This window comes from Mastomys coucha, unplaced genomic scaffold, assembly GCF_008632895.1.
Source record: "Mastomys coucha isolate ucsf_1 unplaced genomic scaffold, UCSF_Mcou_1 pScaffold20, whole genome shotgun sequence".
Lineage (NCBI taxonomy): Eukaryota > Metazoa > Chordata > Mammalia > Rodentia > Muridae > Mastomys > Mastomys coucha.
Window position 1 is genome coordinate 80,110,694 of NW_022196903.1, and position 4,987 is coordinate 80,115,680.

The window sequence follows — 4,987 nt, forward strand, 5'->3', positions numbered from 1 at the left end:
AGACCAGGCTGGCCTCAAACTCAGAAATCCGCCTGCTTCTGCCTCCCAAGTGCTGGGATTAAAGGCATACACCACCACTGTCCGGCGTGTTTCATTTGTGTGCTTTTAAAATGATTTATTTGTAGTGTGTGTGTGTGTGTGTGTGTGTGTGTGTGTGTGTGTGTGTGTGTGAAGTATGCACAGGTACCCATGGAAGCTAGAAGAGGGTGTTGGATCTCTGGGGCTGGAGTTACAGATGGTTGTAAGCTGCCTATTGTAGGTGCTAGGAATTGAACTTGGGTCCTTCGAAAGAGCAGTGTGCACCATTGACGGCTGAGTTGTCTCTCCAACCCCTGTCTGTGAGCTCTTTTAGCATTTTAATTTCATGTTATGCATTCTTTTCCCCTTATTCATTTGTAAGAGAGCTTGGAGTAATTTTTCAGATTAGTAATCCATCATTTTTCATGTCACCAATATTTCATCTTAGATTATTATTTGTTGTTTAGTTTCATTAATTATAAAAAAAGATATTCAGAAGTCTAAAATGTCTGCATGATCCAGGCCATCTGTACAGGCTCTCCAAGACCCTGGGCTGGTGGTGGCTGGTAGCAGGGAGGGCAGTGGTGCACTTGCCAGGGTGTGGACAGGCATTTGGGGTGGTGATCATGCTTGGAAGGACCAGAGGGGAGGGGTTGCAGTGACTCAGGGGTTCTGACCTGGGTAAGGATTGAACAGATGGAGGACGGTGGTGGGCCCTGGCTGGGGACCACAGTGAGGCCCCCTGGGACTGAAAGGGTGTGGTAATTAATTCCCTTTGAGCTGGATGAGCACAAGCTCCAGTGGGATAAGCAGTTGAGATGTGGCTAAGACCACAATGACTCCTGTCTAACTCTGGATGACCTTTCTGCTATTGAATTATATAGTGACCCAAGCTAGGTCCTAATACTTTTAGTGATTGCTTTTTTTGTTTGTTTGCTTTAAGATAGCACTTCCGGTAGCTCAGGCTGGCCTTGAACTTAGAATGTAGCTGAGGGTGACCTTGAACTCCTGATTTTCCTGCCTCTAGCTCCAAGTACTGGGATCGTAGGCACAGGCCATGTGTGCGTGTGGACTTGTGCTGTGTGATGGTGAACTGTGAGCATCGGAGTCACCTGTGACTAAAATGCCTTCTTCCCCTCTGATTGGAGACCTTCCAGGTCTTATATCTCTGTATCTCCCTGGGATCCTTCTAGGTCTCTCTGGTTGGCTTCTGTGCTGTCTGTCCCTACAGCTGAGCCCTTTGGGTGTGTTTCAGGGCTGACAGGTACCATGGGCCTCACCCCTCAGTTTTTTATATCGTTTCAATTGCTCTTTGGGGATGAACTTTGGTTCAGATTGCTAAGCTGGAATGCCCAGGGCCTAGGAGCGCAGGTGATCCTAGCTGGGTTCTTTGGATCCTGTCCACCAAATGCACCAATTAGGGATTGGATTTGGAGGGGTCAGACTGTCTTCCTGAAGTCACTCTGCTCTTGGGGGAAAGCCCCTCACCATCACTGGCCTCCTGTCAGCCATCATCACCATCATTGGCCTCTTGGTGGCTCAGTCATTGTCTCCAGCCTGAAGATAGTCCTGCAAGCTAGACATGGCATGGTGTCATAGTTAGACCCTGTCATAGAGGAAAAGAAAGAGAAAAAGAGAGAGAGAGAGAGAGAGAGAGAGAGAGAGAGAGAGAGAGAGAGAGAGTGAGAAGGGAGGGAGGCTGGTTAGCCCTGCTGCTGAGAGGGCCTGCCATCATCACCGCCATCCCTGCCCTATGCACTCAGCCGTGACCAAGCCTTCCTGTGCTGGGGTTTCACTGACTTTGTCCCTGCCTGGCCTCCTGATAGGACTTCCTATGAACTGGATCTGGGATCTTTTCTCTGTTTGTTCTTTAGTTGTTGCCAGAAAGCACTTCCCAGTTGCCAATAATGCATGGCTTTCTTTTAGTTTCTTTGGAAGATTCATAGTCTTTTTTTGTCTGTCTGTCTGTCTGTCTGTCTGTCTGTCTGTCACAGACAGGGTTTAACCATGTGATTCTGACTATCCTGGAACTCTCATTCTGACTATCATGGAACCTTCTATGTGGATCAAGCTAGCCTCAGATTCCTCTCATGTGCTGGTGTCAGAGGCGTGAGCCACCATGCTAGGTTCTTGTGTTAGAACCCAGAGTGTTGTGCTACACAAGTTCTCTACCAACTGAGCCACATCCCCAGTCCTTGACATTTAAATTTTAAAAACTTATTTGGTATTACTATTAGTGTGTATGTGATGTATTTATGAGTGCGTGTGTGGAGGTGAAAGGTCAGCTCTGTGTAGTGGTTTTCTCCTTCGGCCTTTATGTGGATTCCAGGGGTCAAACTCAGGTCATGAGGTTTACCTCGCTAGCAAGTGCATCTTATCCACTGAGCCATCTTGTCAGCCCATCCTTTTTTAAAAAAGAGATTTAAAGAATACTTTTATTTTATGTGTATATGTGCTTTGCCTACATCTGTGAACCACATGTGTGCATTGTCCACAGAGGTCAGAAGAGGATGTTGGATTTTCTGGAGCTGGAATTACAGATGTCTCTGAGATACCATGTGGATGCTGGGAACTAAACATAGATCCTTGAGAAAGGTGACTAGTGTTCTAACTACTGAGCAATCTGTGCGTGTGTGTGTGTGTGTGTGTGTGTGTGTGTGTGTGTGTGGAGGAGCACCAGATCCTCTGGTGGTGGGTACAGACTATTTTGAGCCACCTAACACAGGTTCTGGGAACCAAACTCAGGTCCTCCTGTAGAGCATACATGATCTTAACCAATGAGCCATCTCTCCGGCCCCTAAAGGGTCTTGTCTACTGAGAGCTAATGAATGTGATGTCATGGGTCCTGATCAAACCTTAGTGAGCTTCCATACAAGTGTCCCCTTCGTAATCATCTCCCATCCAAGACTTCCTCTCTGAGTCAAGTGGCTCTTGGGGACAGACTCGCTCAGACACTGCCATTCTTTCCTACAGTATCACCAAAGGTGTGGTGGGGTCTCTTTGACCCCTCTCCTGGATGACTTCTGCCTCAGTTTCTGTAACTGTGAAATGGGAGCGGATGGTTGCTCCTGCTTTAGGCTTCTGAAGAAGATTCCAGAAGGTGGAGCCAGTAAGTTCACGAAGCATGCTAATTGTTGTTTTGTTGTTGTTAGTAATGACTGGAGAAGGAGGAGGAGGCCATGACAGATGTGCCAGAATTACCTGGGCCATTTATCACAAAACCCACCTGCTCAACTGGGCCAGACCCACTGAGTCAGAATCTAGACTTCACACACCTATCTAGGTCACTGTTACTCATACAAAATTAAAACCCCAAGAGCCAGAGGTGGTCATGGCAGGAAGCAGGGACATCAATGGGCGGTCCTGTCTGGGTGCAGGTGTGTACAGGAGGAGGCCCCGCTGGGGAGAAGGTGGCACCCGTGTGTGGGAAGGAGGGAAGGAACCTGCTATGATTCATGGGGTGCTGACCTGGGCAAGGACTAGCAGGTGGAGGATGAGGCAGGCTGAGCTTGTAGGAAAAGGAGCTGTGTGGGTGGGAAGGGATTGTGACAATCCCTTTGGGCTCTCAGTGGAGAACTGCCAGTATGTGTATCTCTAGGCCTGGGTGGGGGGCTGTGGGAGGCACAGTACACAGGTGGACAGAGTCACCAGACTGTCACTAAGAGACTGCCAAGAGCAAGGCAAGGCCAAGTCCACCAGCATCTATCCATTGCAAAGACCTGTGTCTGCTGATCCTGCCCTTGTCAGGAGCTTGCTCACAACTCCAGATGATTCAACAGGAAGCTGATCTCTGGAGTGCATTACAGGCATGTACCCCCATGACCAGTGTGTGAGGTGTTAGTTGTGGAACCCAGGGCTTGTTTGTGTTAGGCAAGTGCTCTGCCAACCAAGCTATACCCCAAACTCTTTAGATGTTTAAAAAAAAATTAAATCCAGACCCTTGGAACCCTGGCACACCTGTAGTTACAGCTGTATGCTGGACAGCACTTGAATGACACTTCACTCTGATGTTCAGGGTCCTCTGTGTGTGGGGGGGGTAGGTGGGGGGATGAAGGAGAGGAGGTCCAGCTCCTACTTGCATGATGTCGCAGCATAGCCTGGAAAGCACAGAGCATCATCTGTGGAGGCAGCTGGGGACATTGCTGAGCTGACCATCACCTGAGAGTGACCATCTGGGAAGGCCGTGGGGCGTGGAACCCAGCCCTCGAAGCCATGAGCTGGCTCGGGGGCATGGTCAACATGATCTTGGGGCTGCATCCTCTGAGGGTGGCTGAACTGACCTCCCAAACATGTCCCAGAGAAGCATTTAGGACAGGCTGAGCTGGCTGGGCAGGTCCCCAGGAGCAGTCTTACCCGAGGGCCTCCTGTGGGCTTAAGGCCCACAACCTCCATTCCAGGCTTCAGGCCTACCTATCTTCTGAAGTCACCCACAGGTCCACCTGTGTTTAGCACTGTGCTGGGTTGTGGTAAAACACCTTGTCCTGAGTCATGATGGTGTCAGGGCCATCCCACTCTACAGCTAAGAAAACACCCTGAGACGTGAGGTGTCATATAAAGAGCCAGAACTCAGAGCCAAGGTTCTCAGTGCCCAATTCAGATGAATTTCTGTGCTCCACCCCAGGTAAGTATAAGAGTGACTCAGATGAGAACTCTGCCCTCAGTGGAACCAGGAATCTGATAGCTGATCATTCAGAGTAGAGCAGGCCAGGAAGACAGAGAGAGAGAGAGAGAGAGAGAGAGAGAGAGAGAGAGAGAGAGAGAGAGACAGAGACAGAGACAGAGACAGAGACAGACAGAGACAGACAGAGAGAGCATACCCTGTTCTGCCCTGGAACCCCAGATGCCCACAGACCCCTCTTGGGGAGAAACTGCTGGCTAGTGGTTCTACAGGGCTGCTCAGAGATCTGGACAAAACGACAGGGCTGTAAACGCTGTAACACTGAAGCTGTTTTTCCCAACCACAAAACAA

The 4,987-nt window shown here is 49.4% G+C and overlaps 1 protein-coding gene across 1 annotated transcript in view; it reads left to right on the forward strand.

Annotated features, from left to right (window-relative positions):
- LOC116099186 overlaps positions 1 to 2,689 on the forward strand; it is a 74,269-nt gene extending 71,580 nt beyond the window's left edge. Inside the window, exon 9 of the transcript XR_004122113.1 lies at positions 2,516 to 2,689. The gene's annotated coding sequence lies outside the window, so the exon portion shown is untranslated. The remainder of the gene's footprint in view (positions 1 to 2,515) is intronic.
- Positions 2,690 to 4,987: the final 2,298 nt, after the last annotated feature.